A 20611-nucleotide genomic window follows, 5' to 3' on the forward strand; every position below is an offset into this window, starting at 1 on the left:
ATTTGTTTTTTATCTAGCCTTATATATTTCATCAATTGTTAAATATGCGGTTGCATTTGGAGAGAGAATGAGAACAACATTTGGAGAGAGAATAAGAATAACATTCGGAGAGAATAACATTTGGAGAGAATAACATTTGGATAGAGAATGAAATATAACATTTGAAGAGAATAACATTTGGAGAGAGAATGAGAATAACATTTGAAGAGAGAATGAGAATAACATTTGAAGAGAGAATGAGAATAACATTCGTAGAGAATAACATTTAGAGAGAAAATATTTGGAGAGAGAATGAGAATAACATTTGAAGAGAGAATGAGAATAACATTCGTAGAGAATAACATTTAGAGAGAAAATATTTGGAGAGAGAATGAGAATAACATTTGGAGAGAATAACATTTGAAGAGAGAATGAGAATAACATTCGGCGAGAATATCATTTGAAGAGAGAACGAGAATAACATTTGGAGAGAATAACATTTGAAGAGAGAATGAGAATAACATTCGGCGAGAATAACATTTGAAGAGAGAATGAGAATAACATTCGGCGAGAATAACATTTGAAGAGAGAATGAGAATAACATTTAACCAGCTGTAGTTTAGGCTACAGGTTGGCAAGGATTCCAGAACCTGGTGACAAGCCCACTGATTGAAGAGGTTTGTGTTGTTCAATAGATGTTTTATTTAAACAATTTCCTGTATTACGTCTTATTAATTAAGAATTGTATTTTATGAGATGAAAGGGGGAAAAAATAAAATTGGCTGAACATATCAGCATAAAAATCGGCATCATATATCGTCTAGCGGCTGCCCTGTTTTCTAAATATCGGCCTCTGCATTTGCCACAGAAAAAACCCATATCGAACGGAATTAATATTAACAGAATTTGCATCACTGATTTGGCATTACACTGTGAGGATCTGGAGTGAAAGCATTTTTTTTTTTTTCACTCTGGTATTATAACTCATTCTACCTTATTATAGAATATGTTGGCTACAAGCACATTACAAGTAATTGCTATATAACAACAGTTCATGACTGAGATTAGGACTAACTTCTTTTAACAATAGACATCCCACTATGTCTTAGAAAGGATCCCTGCTCTGTCTGTCTAAAATCTAAAGACAGAGGTTTAACAGAACAATCTCTTAAGCTGATCAAGACCAGATCCCTTCTATCAAAGAAAAACAAATGAATAGCAAAATGCTCGGATTTAAAAGCAGAAATATGCTCTTCCGAAAAGATTTAGCACTTTGTTAGTTTGACAGGAGTTAATTAGCTTGGTTCAGTTTTAATGGGTTTGACTTAAGGGCTTTCTGTTGGATTAATCAGCTGTGCTCTTTCTCTGCTGGTTCAGAATAAATTTTTAGCACACAAAAAAATATGCCAACTGTCTGCACCAGATGTGTGTCACTATTTTTAGGTGAACGGTCTAAAGGATGCCGCACAGTCATTGCTATTGAGTGATTTGGATTTGATTTTATTACTTGAACAGAACATGAATAAGTGTTGTAGGAAAAAGTCTCTTGGTATAAGTAAACAGTGCAATGGTGATTTATAATGACTCAGTATGTGAATATGGGCAGCACAATCTTTGCAGAGTGAAGCATAGTTCAGCTCAGGGGTCCTTAGTTCAGTCCTGAGCTTCCAATGTTCTCCTTGTGTTTGTGTGTGTTTTTCCTGGTTCCCCTGGTTTCCTTTAACTGTCCAGAAATATGGCAATGGATTGGTAACTCTAACCAAATGGTATATTGTGAGTTTGCACACACTTTTAAAGTCATGTGAACTGTAAGTCTTTTGCTCTTGTGTACATGGTTTTCCTGAAATGTGCTCCTACTATAATTCTGACTATATAAAGCTTTTACTGACAATAAATTAATACATATTTATTTTTTTGTATTCAAATTTTCTTTAGTACTTTAATCATTTCTACTTAAAGAATGAAAGGAATTATCCCCTTTACTCAATACTCTGTAGTAGGTCTAAAAACCAGAAAACACACATGTTAACACTAAGATTAATTTATTTTGTTTAAAAAAAAGCATTGAATCAGCATTGGTCCTCTCTACAAGTGGAGGTTGACTCATTTTATGGCATTCAATTAGCTGGAATGAGTGGGCTGCTAACAGGCAAGTCAAGAACAAAAGAAGGCAGTAATAAACAAAAGCCTTGTTTACTGTTCTTTGTTAAATACCGTCGGTTTAGCTACTAAAATTGTCTGCATTTGTGTTGTGACTAACACCTTATGATTGGTGCCTTGTAGCCAATTGGTTGTTTTCTCACTGTATTATGTTTGTGAATGCTGCACCACGGGCTCCAGCTGAGTCAGCCATCAGCATCTCCTTCCGTCTGTGACATCATCGCCTGGCGTCCAAGCATTAGTGAAAGAGTGGAGGCGGAGGAGAAGCCATTGGGTGTGGGGTTAATGGAATTACTTCTCTCGATCTGTTAGAGGAGTCAGCGATCGATGGCTGAACTTTACATACATCACTCGCGTAGCGATGCGATTTCCTTGGGGAAAAGATCCGTTTTATCGCATCCCGTTTTAGACGTTGTTCTTTATCGTCTTCTGGAGCAGTGACCCACATCTGGTTTACGACGTTGGCCCTGCATGTACTTCAAGTCAGTGGAGTCATCTGGTTTTTACACAGACAACTTGCGTCTGTTGTGATTTATTTGGTCTGTTCACATCAGCTGTATGTGATTTGGTTTAATTACAGGAAGACGTTCATTATTATGGGCATGGAAACAATGGATTACGTTTTGCACTTTAAAGTAATCACCCAGTAATGTTTGCTATGTGAACTCTGGGTGAATGCTCCCAAAAATAGCTCCGGTTACAGCTCGCAGGAAAAGAGTGAAAAGAGTGAGCAATTAGTCTTTCAGTGAGGGCCCCACAACCCCTACTGTTTTATTGTGCTGCATTATGATTACACCAACCTAAAATATACCACCCTCTTCTAAATCATGATCTGCTCTATTCCTTTAAATCAGTCTTTTGACAAAGTGGTCGGAAATCAGAAAGAAACATCATATCTGAAAATAGTACTAAACTAGTTTGGTGCATTTTGATTCCTATTGAGCCTGCAGTCAATTCTCTGTTCTATTTCTGTATAACCTCTTATACGGTGTTAGACAAAGACATTTTCCAGAGATTGTATGAGCTATGGAGTCACAGGCAATCCCATGTCAAGCTCAATTTATATTGACAGTCTGTCTGCGGCTTGAGGTCCTGCTAATGCTATTTATTCCTTTCAAGTGGTAATGATTGTTCTAATTGGTGGAAGGATGCTCATTTCTGCAGAGCCTATGGAAGCCAAAGATCCACTGGATTGACCAGAAGCTACTGAGAGGGAGCAGGAAAAGAGGAAAAAGTAGAAAAAATTTATCTAGAGGTTGTTCACCGAATTAACTTTACTGAAAGAAGCTATGCGATAGCCTTAGGACAAATAGGTGCTGTTCCCTGCATATCCTGAATTTACATTAGAGCTCCTGCTTCGAAGAAAACCACAGCAGGATGTTACATGCAACCACTCCTCACGGTCAGGATTTTTAATGAGCTACAGGAGGTGAGTTTAGAGACTTTAAAGAAGCAGTCTATCTAAAATGAGGAAGCAGATCTCTCTAATTGCTGCCTGCCGTAAGTGTAATCACAGGTTAGGCAGCTGGTTAATGTAGTAATGTAGTAGTCCTGATAAATAGATCGTAAAGACAGCAGTACTTTTTTTGGTGGATTTTTATGTGGATATGCACACATCTTTAGTAAGAAACTGGTTAATGGCAGGATAAAAGAAGGACACAGACTTTTGGACTCTGAGGGTTTAAATGACAAGTCTAAAAATCAACTCTAGGTTGCTTTTAGGGCAGCTTATGGCTCTTTTGTGAGTCTGTGGTAAGAATATGAGGCCACCGGAACCATGCAGGGGCAGCACGATGACGTTGATATCTTATAACTCCAGGGTCTCACCAGTTCGAGCCTGAGCAGGGGCTACTGTGTGCATGGTGTTTTTGTGCATGTTCTTCCTGAATCAATGAGGTTTCCTCTAAATGTTTTCCAGGTTCTTCCTTTTTTTTAAACATGCCAATAGGTGAACAGACTACACTAAATTGCCCCTCAGTATGAATGGGCTGCCAAATGGATTGCTGTGCCATTCAGGGTGTGTTCCTGCCTCATGCTCACATTTTCCAGCCCATGATCCTGACCACAATGAATTAATGAAGACTAAGAAGGCAGTTTTAATTTTTTTTTTTTGCTAAATGCTCTAGGTTACATCATTATAAATGTATTGAATTATGCATTATACATTAACAGGGCACTCATGTTAATGAATCCTCACAGAGAATCTACATGATTTATGTTACTGCTCAACATTCCACTTAATTCTTTTAAATGCTGTGTTGTGGAATAACTAATGAACTATAAATATTGCCTATTTTCCTTGCTGCCTCTCAGCCTCACTTTCTCGTTTACATCTTGATGTCATTTCAGTCAAATGAAGGACAGACATGATAAGATGGCAATGATGCAATGGCTGAAGTAGGCGTGCTCCTACCATATCCTACATTCTTATTCTGCCTCCGTACTGTAGGCTCAGGACACTCTTGTCAGCTAGCTCAGCAGATGTATTCTAAAAGGGCTTGGCACCAGGCACTGAGAGTGTCTCGCTTTCAGACACACACACAAACTGTATAAGGGGGGGACCTTATTTTGGTCTGGTCCTCTAAGCCTAGCTGTGCAGCTGGACTCCACACTGATACCCTGTGATACCCACTGAACCCCTTTACAGCCTGGCCTGGTGCAGACACCAGAGCCATTTAACAGGTCATGTCTGCCAAAGGAAGTGTGGCTGTTAGTCCTTTTCACTCAAGTGGAAGATAGCTGTTCACCGCCTGTGTTAAACAAAACCACCTTTGCCTTATATCCTATTTAAAATACTATCCAACCAACAGCCTGAATAACTTTGCATTGTGAAAAGCTAACCTGGTTTTTCGGTGTCAGTTCCCTTCCCTTGTTAAAATGTTTCTATAGAAAGGCTGCTAACAAGTATCCAAGCTCTCCAAATCTGAAGTATCTCATTACTTATTTATGGCCACGGGAAATGACTGCATGCTGTCTGAGTGCTGGTGTATCAAGGAGAGCAGGAGGCTGTGTGACATGAGTGTTTTATCGGGCCGATAACTGCAACCGTCTGCTGGGTGGGTGTGCATGATTGAGTGACTGATTTCTGAGTGGCTACTTTCCATGCAGAAAGACTGGAGCAGCTGATGCATGCAAACGGACACACACACACACACACACACACACACACACACACACACACACACACACACACACACACACACACACACACACAGGTGACCACTTTGGTCCCTTAATCTCGATGTGTGCATGTGTGTGTGTGTGTGTGTGTGTGTGTGTGTGTGTGTGTGTGTGTGTGTGTGTGTGTGTGTGTGTGTGTGTGTGTGTGATGGAGGGGTTGAAAAAGCAGCTGAACAAGCACATGCATCAAAGTGTAGATTTTTTTTTAATACTTACAAACAGATGGTTTAAGTGTTTCTCATTATGAAGTACTGTTTGACCAATTCGGACATTCTTCTTACAGGCCGTGTTCTTGAAGTGATTTTTTATTTTTTATTTTTATTTTTTCATTTTGAGTGAAACCTGGTGTTATAAGCAGTTTTACAAATTTCTTGCATCAATCATTTGGCTTATTGGTTAATATGTTACGGAATGTTTTGTTTATTTTATACATCTGGGGATTTAATGGAATTATACAGTTTTACATATATTAATTATCCAGAATAATTTGGCTCAGAACATAAAGTACACATAAAGTGATCTGCATGTGTGTGTGTGTTGTCTTTTTTAAACACTCCTGATGATTAGTCACAAGTACAGTGCCCAAATCCAGGAGCTTGTATTGTTAAAACTATGGGTGTAATATACCAATTCTTGAATCCCGACTCATCTGAGTGCTGAATATTCATAAATCTAATTTTATCCCAATTTACCAGAAGATGAAAAACATATATAATTCACAGAAATAGTATACCAAAGTTTTCTTCATTAGGTTATTGCTAAGGTTAAAACTGTTTCGAAAGTTTTTATACTTGTACCTGTGCTGACAGGTTTAAACTTGTATTCCTCATTAGATGTTTCTGCATACTGAATAATTCATAGTAGTTACATGAATAATACTTTTTTGAGCCCGGGTTTGTTTAGGGGAATTAATTTATTCTCGCACCGACTCCAATCCTGAGGCTAGAATCTTGGTAAGCAGCTTGTAATTTGCACTGAGAGGTGAAAAGGGGTGAAATGAATTATTTAGAAAGGTTTTTTTTTTTTTTCAAATTTTTTTATATCGGTTTTTTTTTTCTTTTTCTTTTATTATTTCTGTATGACCTAAGGTTGCTAGCTTTTAACTAAATTAAAATGATTGCATCTGCATATAAATCTGTATAGTTTACAGCAAACCAGTTAAACACAATTTCAATGAAGCACTAATGGGCACAAATATTGACTGCATTGCATGTTAGGTGCCAAGCTTTGCACTTGCTACTTTAGCAGATTAGCAAACCTAATAATACTTGCTCCATACACATACACACACTCACCAGAATCATCAATAATCTTTGCTACTTCACTCCAAGTAAATTTTTCTTTGTACTGTGTCTAGAGACAGTTACATGGATATTGTTTTAGACAAGCGGATACCTTATTTATGGGTTTACATGCTTCTTGTGTATTTGTGTATTTTCTTCCTAATTTTGATGTAAGTATTGAGACCTATGAAAAATTATTTGGGTAACTGGATCATTGATCCTGTACAGAACATCATCTCCAGCAATTTAATTGTACTGATTACCGTAATTTCCGGACTATTAAGCGCACCCAAATATAAGCCGCAGCCACTGAATTTGACAAAGATTTTTATTTTGAACATAAATACGCCGCACTTGTCTATAAGCCGCAGGTGACTACACTGAAACTAATGAACTTTACACAGGCTTTAACGAAAGACAGTGTCTGTTACATGGCTTGTATCTAAACAGTAGCCCACCAAGAAAGTCATTGTTCACTGTCTTCCTCCTTCCTTTCGCAACTATTTATCTCGAGAGTTTTTCTTTTGGCATCGTCACGTTTAAAAATCACCATCGGTGAAGCTTTTCTCCCGATGCCGTGCAGCTCAGAACACAGGTAAAGTGCGTTTTTTTTATGCCCGGTTGTTTTCAGCGTGACGAATGATTCGCATTTCATGTTGACAGTCCGAGTGAGCGGCAGGAACCTCATCCATATTTATAATGTGGTGCGGCCCGATTCAGTGGGAGCACATCCGATTTGATATAAAGAGTTTCATTGGTTCACCTGAACCCGTTCGGCAATTTCATTGGGCTAATGTTATGGGTGTCAGTTTTTTGGCTTGAAGCTTGTGAAACCAGGAAAAACCCGGGAAATATCTATAAATTAGCCGCTTCATTGTTTAAGCAGCGGGGTTCAAAGCGTGGGAAAAAAGTAGCGGCTTATAGTCCGGAAAATGCGGTAATCTGTTTGGAAATAATAATAAAAAAGTTAAGCACCAGTTATAGAAGCTTTATAGTGACATTTTAACATGATTAGAGAGAACTCTGGGGCTGCAGGTATATGCGTGTATGTTCAGTAAGGACATCTACTAAAATGTTAATTCGGGTGCAACTAAGAAAGATAGAGGAGTAAAAAAATGAAAACTCCAGACGCACTGTACAGAGATGACAAATTCATTCACAAACGCATAGATCATTTTGGCTGATTTGTTTAGGTAAATGCTTTTGTAGGACTGCGGAACTGTTTATCTTTGGTTGAATGTTCTGATCTTAGATTTCATGATTCCACCACAATATCAGCAATTCATATTATGTATAAATAGATTTTTTGGGCTTATAAAAGGAATGTTGTGCACAACAGATTGTGTTACATAGACTATAATGTAGACAGAACGGAAAAAAAATTACCTTGAGTTATGCCATGTCAAAACATGTAATTTGTTTAATTTGTGAACAAATCAAGCAAAAATGATCCAAAAGTATCATATCTCCAGGTCTCCGCACGGATACACAGGGAGTTCCTCAAAGCCAGTGGAAAAAAACCCTAGAATGTAAGAAATAAGTAGACCTAAAGTTAGTCCTAGTAATAAATAAGTAGAGTACTATTCTGGTGTTAAGAAATTATTATGCAGCAAATATGGGGAGGCTTGGAAAGATACGGGAACAGCTGTTGCTCAGACAGACCTCAGGAAGTATAGGTCCCACCTGTTGTTTCCTTCTGCTGTCCATAAAGCCAAACATGACAAATGTGAGCAATAGTCGATATGGTTTCCTATCTGGGTATCTGGGTAGACACAGGGATTGAAATAGCAACAAAAAAAGTTTTGGGGCTGTCCAAATATAAACCTGGGATGAAGGATAAATCTTCGACAGGTGTTTATGAATGAAGAGGAGGAAAAAATCCCCTTCATTGTATTTCACTTGTGTGACAGGTGTAAGGAAAACCTGACTAGGCAAGTCTAGATTTTTCCAGACCACATAAAATGCCATACTTTTTGATCACATTGGAAAACTCTCTGCAGTAACAAAGTACTAAAACCCCAGAAGAATGATGTCAGACATTTCAGTCATAACCTGCAATAGATAGTATATACCAAATTTAAATTTGGGAACAGTTCCAGTAAAGCCCATGCCAGGTAATATAATTCTATATTTCCATTTAGTGTTAAATGTTAGCGTTTGGCTTTAGCTATAAAAAAATCTATAAAAATCAGACTCTAGCCAATCCAGGGCATTATTTTTTAAACTACAGTATATGGCCTAGCAGTAGAGTTTCTTGTTGAAATTCTTCTGTGATAATAAGTATGGAAATCCATGTTGTATCCTCTAAACTTTAAAAGAGAGAGAAAAGAGAGAATGGAAAGGACACAGCTGAATGAAGTTGACTGACATAATCTGACATATACTTTATGGCTAAATTTTTGGCAAAAAAAATTTTTTATGGCAAACTGACACCAAGTTGGAAGCATTCAGTTATGCAGAATTATGTAGATTTCATATTCCGTTTATTGGAACTAAGAGGCCCAACCCTTTTTTCCAGCATGACAGGGGTCCTTTGCGCAAAATGAGAGCCTGTTCCTCACTCTGATATCTTCCTCTGATAGCCTGATGCCAACACACTTAAGATGGAAGCAGTGTTAACTAAAGTGTTATGACTCATTTCCGAGCCATCCTGTATCTTAGATTACCTCTTATCAGATAAAAGTGCCTTTCATCCCTGTATGCAGTGCAGGAGGTTAGATAAAAAAAAATGGCAGACTGAGTGAAAGAGAAATAGCTTGAAGAGTTTGTTTTTTTTTGCAGCGTGTCGCTTTAGGTCACTCACTGCTTGACTGAGTAGTAGGAGTAGATCATGAGCCACTGTTGCAATGCAACACATTTTCTACGTCCTTTTCTTCATATAATAACTAGTGTGAGTCACAATTTGGATTGTTTTCTTTCCCACTGGAACAGAACAAATTCTTTTTTGCTGGCATCATACAGCTTCTTTTCTCACAGCCTAATGCCACTTCTCATACCTGAATGTAAATACAGACTTAGAGCCCTCCTAAAATCCCTCCTTAATCATTAATACAGCCTATTTAGCATCAAACTTTACAAGAATAATTCTTTAAGTTAGGAGAATCTCATGGTATTAGCTTTACCAAATGGAAAATACCTATGGGATTTCCATTGGAATCTATGGGTTAGCAGTGTGAATTTAAGGGTCACCTTGGTTTTTGGTAAAATGCTGTATTCATGGAACATCATTGTATATACTGTATATAGGACCTAGTAAAAAGTATTGGCCCTTCCAATTAGAAATGAATGACAACAAAGTCCAGTGTATTATTGCCATTTTGAAAAAAGTTTCTTTGAAACAGTTTACAGAAGCTTCCATATACCCTGACATGAATTCACAATTCACTCATATATGAAAGCATTAAATAATTGAATAGAATTTAGCAAGAAGTATTGGTTTTCAGGGTTTTATAACAGTTATGTTCTGGTTGATTTGGTAACATTGCAACATTTAGTTATTTTTCTGCCCTGTTGTGTTTTTTCTTCCATATGTACTTTAAGATTCCAGCACAATAGCCACCATAAATGTTAAAAATCTTCCAGATCTCCCAAAGTTTTCATGGCTGCTTTATTTGTTCATGAGGTATAGGTGTGCCAAGTTACATTTATCTTATCCAACTTCCATGTAATTTGTTAGAAGAGGAACTTCTGTACTTTTAGAGATGATCCAAAAACTAGTTTCTTTGATGAGGAAGACCTCTTTTCCACAGACCGTTCCCATCTCATATAATCTACACAGAAACAATCAAAGGCAGTTCATCCATATATTAGTAACAATATTTCACTTACATGGCAGTTTGTCCACATTTTAATAAAACATTTTCTGATTCATATGAAATAAGCTCATGTTTTTTTTGTTTACTTTGTGAAATACAAGATGAAGTGTGCCTCATCTGCCTGTACCCATAGGTCAGAGGGCAGAGGTCCCAGAAAAGGGGAAACTCAATCTGTTTTTTTAACTCGTCTTCCTTCTTTGGCAGGCCTAAATATGATTAATGCCACTGGGTTTTTTTAAAATAAAAACACACCAGCTACCTCTTAAGAATAGGAGGGGGTTAGAGATTAAAACTACAGAGAAAGAAGTGTAAAAATAGAGGTCATTTTACTCTATACAATAACAGAAAGCAGAAGTAACTGCCAGTATTGCCGATGGATGCTTGTTCTGCTGATTACAGGGTTTTGGCTTTATCTCTCTAACACATTTCTCTATATAAAGACCATGAATGTCAGTGTGCTCAGTCATTGCCCAACAATGAGCAATCTTTGCATAGCTTTGGTATTTTTTAAACCCTTCAGCTGGCTGTGAGAATGACCGCACTGTTGTAATTACGACAGGGAAAGTTAAAGTGTACACTAAAGGTTTCTATGCTCTGTAATATATGATTCCTTGCAGTATGTTAATAACGATGCTTTAGATGCCAGTAAATCAAATCATACAGCGGTGTGTGGTAACAGCATGCACTGTTTCAATAAAGTAGCTTACTTAAATTCAACACATAACAAACCTACTGCATTGCATGATATACAAAGTTAGTTTGCTCTACATTCATTTACATCATTGTTCATTCTCTGGACACCGTCCCCTTTAGAGACCCCAGAGCAGCTTGTGTTTCCCAGTGAAAGCGGAGAAATAAAGTCTGACTGGAATACATGTGATATGAGCAGTGAATGAAAAGACTAATTCATTCTTTGCATTTATTCGTTACGAACATATCTCCCTGCAGATATTCCCCTGTGTTTCCTTTTCACAGTTTGGACATGTTTTTCAATCAGAGTTTATCTGATAAATGAGCAGTGACAGCTGTCCTTGTGCTAGACATTTTCTGCATTCTAAAGTAAGCGCTTAGAGATTAAGACTCACGGACTTTCAATTGTAAATGCACATTAGCAGCCTGAAACGAACAAGAATGTTTTTCTATTACATTAAACTCTTCGTAATGCATGTGATGTTTCTGCTGTGGAAAGTCAGAGTAGACTGTCTCAGAGGACCTCAGGGTGTAGGTTTTCTGGTGGAACCGATGATTGCCACATTGCTGCACATTTTTCCCCACTTTTGGTAATGTTCTAGGTGAAAAAGGTCCTGCGTACAGGAATAAAACAGTTTTGTGATGGAAAAAAATTATAACTGTTCAGGAATTCTGTTCTAACCTCTTTGTTTGTGCGTTTTTTTATACTGTGTATATGTTTGAGTGGTTTTGCGTCTAGAAGGTGAATGTGCACTGACATTTTTTAACCTGTTATGAGTTAATAGTGCAGAAAGCTGACTTCTGTAAAACAAATTTACAGTAATCTACAAGCAATCTACATTCCCCATCACACACACACACACACACACACACACACACACACAGAATATGTCAGTCGGAGGGAGGCAGTGCTGAAAGCTTTAGATCCCCTGGCAGCAGGGTTAAAGAAATAAAGGCCTCCCCCCCCATCCGTCTGTATCCAGACACCTGAGTTCTCCCCTGTGTGTGATATTACACTGAGTCGCCTAATTAGCACTGTGCTGTTATTCAACCAAACACACACATGCACTCATACGCACACTTATACTGTTGGCAGTCCAACTGAGTGCCAGAAAAATTCATCCACATCTGCTGACACACAGCCATGGTCTGTTTGTGTTTATTTGAGTAGAAAAACTTGGACAGATTTTTTCCGTTACATTCAAAATATTGTGGATCTGATCTTGTTTCCTTTAAACACATTGCTGTCACTATCTAATGGCTTTGGTGGTTTCACTCAGTTACAGATTCAGATTAACTCAATGGGATATTTGCCAGTTATATGTTGATAACCACACGCACCGTGTATCCGTAGCTTCTCTTTTCCTAGCAGACATTGTTCCAGATGCGTGTATAGTACATCTGGAATAATGTCTGCCAGACCCCCACAGGATGCTGTTGAATGCTCTTAGAAAGCCATTAAAATACACTGGCCTCCTGGTTAAATAGAAAAATCTACATTTTGAAGGACATTCCTGTCCATTCTGAACATGTAACATTTTTTTTCCTTTTTTAGTAGGATATTGCAGCATGCATGCTAAGTAAAAAAAAAAAATCTATTGTGTGTATATGCATGATTGGTATTTTGACATGCTGGTTAGTGAGGTCAGGGGAAAAGTGTGTGGATTTTGACCTTTAACCTGAAATTCCAGCTGTGGTTACAGGAGAAATCTGGCCAAGGACAACGGAGCTTGCTAGTGGTTGAGTCTTATACCTCGTGTTTGGAGTCACATGTGAGGACCAGGAGGAAATACGGTCCAGACAATGGAGATGTCTTTTTTAAAATGTAAAAGAAGGTTTCCTTGTTTTACAAAAGCCTTCATTTGTTTCTTTATTTGAGAAAAATCCTTATAGACTTTTCTAATGAATACAAAATGTACATTTTTAAGCAGATTACTTTTTGATCTGCTTAAACAAACATTCAACACTCGTGAAACTAAAAAAGAATTAACTCAAAAAATGACACATTCAGCACAACATGTTTATACAAAATAATTGAACAGTATTATGACTTTGAAGAAAAGCTATGTCCAGTTTACGGCGACTCCGGAAATCCTTATTCATTGTTTGAGATTGCTGTATGTACTGTATTCTGTAAAAATCCAATAGGTTTTTAAAACCAGTATATGTAAAGCGATCGCAGTTTAGAAAACATAGCATGCCTTTTCTTCCTCTCTTTGCTTGTCTCTGCATGTGATGATACTGTGCTAATGTGTTATGAGTAGAGGCTGGGCTGATGCTAGAAACACATTAGGCTAATTTAGCTTCTAAAGAGGGAAATAATCCAATCCATCAGTCCAGTCAATGTGTGCTTGGACAGAAGTGAGAAAGAGGAAGGGAGTGTGTCCTTAGGGACAGGATTGAAGTAGGAGGAGGAGAAACCAGGAGAAAAACACCAGCCATCTCTCATTCCTCTTTGTTTTCTCATTGATCTTGCTCTCCAGTGAACGGCTAAATAGTTTGTGGCATGTCTCTTTGCCCACTATCACTATGCCTCCTCTCTTCTCTCTTGTTATGCTCTGTCTTCGTTTACCCAGCATCCATCACTGTACCAGATTCCAGCATACACAAAGTGGCTGTCTAACTAAACTATCCCAGTGTTCTCTTGTCCTTATCTTAAAAGTGTTTGTATACACCATCATGCTTTCTAGCTCTCTTACAAACTTTGTTCTCAATTTATTTCTTGCTCCATCAGTTTTTGGACACTCATTGATGTGCGTTCTCTCTTTCTCTGCCTCTGTTATACCGCCTCTGTCTCATTTTTTCTCTTCATATGTCCATTTAATTCTCCCTTTGTGCCAGTTATCTGTAGAACTGATACAGATCAGACCACACTGAGTATATTTTTAGCAGATAGCAAATCAATGTACTTTTTTTGCTCTGTTTGATAAAAAATGAGGATTAATGTCTTAATTAATCAAGTTATAGTAAAGTACAGATACACTCAGAAAAATATCACTCCAGTAAAAGTAAAAGTGCTCTATTTAAACTTTCACTTGTGTAAAAGTACAAAAGTATTTGTCTTCAAATGTACTTAAGTATCCAAAGTACTATGATTTATTATGGCTATAATGCTTCTATTATCGTTTTTTTTTTTCCACAAAACTCAGTTCAGCTCAGTTTATAGAAAAGGACTCCTTACTCTTAGCACACCAATCTTTCAAGAATCTATATATCATTAATATCATTAGAATGATATTAAAAAGTCAAACACTGATTGATATCTATTATGTGCTGTGGCAAGTTAAAGTCAAGTTAGAGAGTTTATTCTATCATTTATTCCTCTCAAAATGTTGCTGGTTGCTGCTGAACTGTATGCTGATGCTAACTAGATACCACCAAGCAGCAATCAAAACAAGTTTTTTTCACTCATAAATAAAAATGAACTACTAATTTCACAAAATGTAGTTGAGTACAAAGTAAGATATCTGAATTTGAAATGTGGTGGTGTTAAAGTAAAAAGTCTCCCCAAATGGAAATACTTCAATAAAGTACAGATACGCAAAAAGGGTACTTCAGTACAGTAAGGAATTACATTTACTTAGTAACTGTCCACCGCTGGTCAATTCTAGTTAAAAAAAAGAAAACTTTTTCCTTCTTTGTCCTGATTGGCCACATGTTGGTGGTCCTTATCACTTTATTTATTTAAGTTTACAGAGCTTGGGGCACCAGAGAAACTGGAGCCTTTTCCTCTTCTCTGACCACATGGTACTAGAGTTTTTTCACAAATAACAAATAATTATGAATACATTTAGGCACTGCAGATACATTTTTGTTCAGTCTTTTGGTGATCCAGTGTTACGGGGAGTGGAAGATTACATGCCAGCATTTATAATTACAAATTGGTAGCCTGCAGTGTTTCAAATTCAGTCCTGATCTCAGCTTACTGTCTGTGTGGGGTTTCTGTGCATGCTGCTGTACCTTTGAATGTTTCCTTTTGGTTCTCTGGGTCCTTCCCAACTCCCAAAACAAGCTAGTATATAGATTGATTGTACTAAATTGCAGCTAGATGTAGGTAGAGCATGTGAATGGTGCCTTGTGATGGACTGGCATCCTGTCTGGGGTATATTCCCAGCTTGCACCAAGTATTCCCTAGACAGGCTGTGTATCCACTATGACTCTTGCCAGCTGTTACTGAAAATAAATTCCCTGAATGCTGACTTAACTGTTAGCGACTGTTTGCTTTAATATATATAAAAATAAATGTATTGAAATAGTTCCATACAATCAACTGACTGATCTTCAGTTGTAGTGATCAGCTCGGTAATGTATTTTGGACAATTATACAAGAAGACAGATTTTGCTTTTCAGCAAGTCTGACAAATGCCATGTTCTATAAATTGCAAGAATTATTCCCTAAAAGATACATTTATGAGTTTCAGTATATCGTCATGCTACTAACCATGCTGCATTGATGATAATATAGTATATAATAAACATCTACTGAGACCATGTTAGTGTATTTGGTACATTGTAGAAATGTGTGTAAAGTGTTATTCTTTTGTTAACAGAAAAGTCCCTTAGTAAATGGTTTGTGAAAAATCTATTACAGTGCAAGTTGCCAGAAGAGTCAAAATTTTAATGTGTTTTTGTGTGGTGGGAAATGCTCGATTGACTCCTGATAATAGTCTCCGAAGTACTCAGTGGGTAATGCGAGAGAAAGCTGCAGCAGTGGGTGCAGCGGTGTCATGCTACAGTGCACTTCATTCGTGGCACACATACCATTTCTTTTTTCATCCCGGTGTGTAGTCTCCAGAGCGGAGTGGGTGTACGTAAAGCGAGAGCTCTTCTCAATAACAGGTGGCTTATCATAAACTTTCTCAGTTATTCTGTCATTCTGCTCAGATGAATAGAGCTCGTATTTTGTGCAGTGGCAAATCAGAATTCTCATAATACACTTCTCTTACAGCATTTATTTCTCAGGTATTTATCCATTGGTCTTCTTTCATACCTGGAATGCTGCAAATGCCACCTTAGACCTCGTAGTCTTATGGCAGCCAGTCAAATGAGCATGTACAAGACTGCACAAAGTCTCTCTTGTCCTGTAAGCATTCCTTTTTAAACAAAACTCAGTTGTTCCTGGTTCACCTCAAACAACAATTTAATTTGGCTGGAAGGAGAGCTACTGTAGTTCACTAGGGACCACTCTCACTTGAAGAGCTCACAAGCCCATTTTATTTATTTGTGCTACACTATCCACTTCATCTTTTATCCAAATCTTTCTGTACTCTTCAGTGGTCAAGAGACGCTATTGAATTACATAGACCCAGATTAATGAAAGATGCAAAGACGGGACTTGTTTTTCTTGCCCTGAGTAGCGACATTCCAGTAGTTTTACACAGAAAGTCTTAAAACGTGAGTCAACATTTGTCTACAGTAATGCTTATTAGTAGCGGAAAACACACACACTACACTTGATATTCGGTCAAGAATTAAAGAAGGAATAAAATATTTATTTGTGTGTGCTGATGTAAAAACTGAGCAAAACTAAGGTTGATGTGTATGTGTATTTTTATAGTAATATTTGCTAATAAACTATAATGCACATGTCTACATTAACCTTATAGTGGCTTTATTTGGTTATTATGACAATGCCAGTCTATGATCAGTATCGCTTCTATTCAGTATTTGTTAGAAAAATGTAAAAATATGATTGGTACATCTATATTTTGTGTATTTCTTTTACAATGCTGATGCACTTACAGCATGTATTCAGCTGGTGGTCCTGTTCAGCAGTTCCTCTTTTGTCTTGCACTAGATGTGATCTATAATTCAGTAGGCCTCACCAGCGAGACTGACAGACCTTAATGAAAGTCTAAGCTTTAGAGCAAGCTTTCGGGTGAAGTGGGTCAGTCTAGTGCTGTTTTGACTGAGCTAAAGAAAACACTCCTCTATGCTTCATTAGACTGGTCAGAGGAAATATTAACCCCATGTCAATTCACCTCAAAGTGCTATTTATACACATTCAGGTTGACAAAATATTATTTCAGTGCATGTTCATTTTCAATTTTTTTTAGCTCAGTCTAGTGCCTGGATTTTTATCCTCTGCTATTTTTGCCTATTTTGAAATGTGATTTTAGGTCATTTTGAAGTATTCTTGCTTGGCACTGTTTTACCTTTCTATTTAAAGTGATGTAACACAAAGATGAATTGGCTTGATGCATGGATTTAAAAGGCACTGATTAAAGTAAATCTAGACAACAATTATAAACATAAAATATAAATTGATTAGTCTTTGTTATAAATAAATATAAATTGATTGTGATCAGAAATCAATGTGTAAAAACTGTAATTAAAAATCGTATCTTATTGTTGGATCATGTGGAAGCCTAAGGTATACACCCCAATGGAAAGAATGTGTCGCACAATTGCATGCAACACCAAGAACAATTTTAGGGGTCAGACGATACATTACAGAGGCCAAATCACAATATAATAAAATAAAGGGTTTTAACCAGGGTTGTCTGATCTAAAGCTGTGATTAAAAACAATCAAATTATTCAATATAATTTATGTTAAATATTTTATTTATGCATTTTTAGTAAAGGCAATGACTAAAAGAAATTAGAGTGTAAAAATACACATTTGAAGCCGTTTGAAAGCTTATGCTATGACTAAATGTTTTAATATAAATGAAAAATAAATTACATAAAAAATTGCATTGCAGAATCAATCAACTTTATTCCAAAAGCCTATATTCATTACAATGACCGTTACAATCCCAGAGAGAGCATAAGAACAAGATAAATGGAGTGTCACGCAGTGGGTTGGCCCTGGGATTGTTTCACATTATCATGTTCTGCACACAATAGCTGACCCCAGAGTTAGCACATGCGTATTTCCTCTATTGCCTAGTGATCCGTAAGCGTTGTGTGTTGCTCTACCACCTGAAAGGAGCTATTGTTCCATGTAGTAAACACATCTGTCTAACCTCTTTTTTTATTATTCTTTAATGACAGACACTCGCAACAGCCACATTTATGGAACAATTCCTCCTTTTGTTCTTTTCTTCTATACTTATGGCCTCTCCATGCTAAATTTGTTTTTTTTTTTTACCCTGTTGTTGATTTTATAATCAGGGATTTTGAAGTTTGCCTGGTCCTAGAAAGAGAATTCAAAATCTTGGCGATATGAAGGTGGTTCATCAGCCAAGATTTCCTGTTCCTTGTTTTCGGAAGTGTCAGGCACGTTCCTTTCTGCTAGTTTTCACATTCCTAGTTAGCTTTGTGGTGATTTATTGCAGCTTTCGTTGCAAAGGCTGTGAAAATGTAATGCTGTGGTTCTGTGTTTATCTCGTTGCTAATCATTATGTTTTGAATATTTGTTTTACTTTACTCTAGGACAAATATGAAGATATGAATGCCAGGAAGAGTCAGTGATGATTTCAGTTCTACTCAGTGTATTTTTGTACACTGTTACACTGTACACTCATTAGCAATTTCAAGTCAGGATTTTAATGGATCCTCAGCCTGTCCTAGAAATCAGAAAGTATGTGAACGAGATACAAACTGATGGAATGATATTCCAATTTAGGGCTCCTTACACAAGCCTGTACTCACTTTATTTTTGGGTGGTGGGGAAAAAACCAAGAACATGCAATTAACATACATGGACACATTGAGAACATGAAAAACAGACAGAAACTTGAGCTGAGAATCAAACCGAGGACTCCGGAGATGTAAGGCAGAGAAGCTATATTGTTAAATTGTAGATATTAAACCAACAAATAATTAAAATAACTTCTTCGTAGCTAATGACTTTACCATTTATAGAAAATATAAGTTAAAAGAAACTTCAATATCATGTTTCACTGCATACTGTACATCATGAATACATCATAATATACAGTATTATGAAGATTGTTTTTTTTTACCCAAAGGAATTCTACAACTTAATCCATGTGCAAATCCATGTGCACAAAAATCATGGAAATTCATTCATGTAATTGTATGCTCGTGTGTATTTATTTAAAAACATTAATTTTGTGTGCTTCATCAATCCTCTAATAAAGACAAGTGGTGGTTTCCTCTGTAAGAGAGAGCAAAAAAGCAATCAAGCATTGTGTGACCAAGTTGGCACAATTTATTGCTCTGTGGCTTCAGTCAGCGGTTCAGCAGAGCACAGCTTGTCTGATTCCCCACCTCCTGGCTCTTTTAGCAATGAAACGATAAGAGGATAAGGAGAGAGGAAGTATTGATTTCAGTATGTGGGATGGTAAAGCGATCTAACCTTCTGCCTGATTTATTTTCCTCAGCTGAAATCATGTTTCAGTAAAGTGCAGTCCACTTCTCTCACCTAGCAGAGAGCACACCAGGACTGAAAGGGAAAAAAGAGAGATCTGGGTGAATTGTGAATATGTGCATTTCGAATAATGTGTTGTGATTTAAAAATAGTGTTAAACTGCAGTTGTGCTACAGTAAGATAACGAGAACTTATGAATAAGTAATGAGACATACAGCATGAATGAGAGAGATGAGTAGGGTTGTGAGTGAGTGTGTGTGTGTGTGTGTGTGTGTGTGTGTGTGTGTGTGTGTGTGTGTGTGTGTGTGTGTGTGTGTGCTCGTGTCAGTGTGTGAATGTGCGCAGGTGCCCTTTCAATGCCAAGTGTTCCAGATTTAATTCTAAATCTCAGGCCCAAACCATGCTGGTTTACAGGCCTGTAAGTAGAAAACACAATATCAGTACTCTGGCTATTTATTGCATTCCAAAATTTGACTTAAGCAGAGGGAGTTTCATATATTCCTTTTGTCTTTCTCCCAAATTTCCAGCTTCCAAGAAAGTGAGAAGCTTTTTTTGCACCCTGTATTAGAGAGAAGAAAAAAATAAACTTGGGAGTCACAACTGTTTAAAATCATTACTAAGCAGCACAGTCTCATTGCTCCAGCAGCTGAGAGGAATGCCACTGTTAGAGAGAGAATGAGAAATGAGGCCCTGAACTCAACGAATGGATTTAAAACTCTAAAGCCTTTAAGTCAAGGTAACACCACAGTCTGTTTTAACATTTGTGCCTCAGAAGCAAAAGAGCACCATTTAATAACATATATATTATACAGAATCTATGATTTTTTTTTGCAATCAGTGCAGGTCGAAGCAAACAAATCACTGGTGGTCACTTTTAATTCAGGCAGGCAGTTCATATGTTAATTCTTTGGCAAATCCAATTTGAACAGGGGAAATTTCCAGCATGATGCCTTGACATGCTCACGAATACCAATCAGTCTTAGACTTATTGCAGCAATTTGCATTTTCTCAACAAATCAAATTTAATAGATCTTTGAGAAGCTCCAATGCTTTAAAATGCATTTAAAATCTTTTTGCTTTTATAAGATGAACTGCTGCAGTGCTAAATATTTAAGCAATGCTTCACTTTTGAGACTAAAAGATGGATGCTTCTTAATACAATGAGTGAGAAGTCCAAGTAAATTAAATATTTTCTATAGTAACGAGGATAGATAGATAGATAGA

The 20611-nt window shown here is 37.1% G+C and overlaps 1 protein-coding gene across 2 annotated transcripts in view; it reads left to right on the forward strand.

Moving 5' to 3' along the window:
• Positions 1-20611, forward strand: part of kalrna (kalirin RhoGEF kinase a) — a 151560-nt gene that overhangs the window by 12379 nt on the left and 118570 nt on the right. The window lies entirely within an intron of this gene.

Source organism: Silurus aristotelis, assembly GCF_946808225.1.
Source record: "Silurus aristotelis genome assembly, chromosome: 3".
In the NCBI taxonomy this organism is placed as follows: Eukaryota; Metazoa; Chordata; class Actinopteri; order Siluriformes; family Siluridae; genus Silurus; species Silurus aristotelis.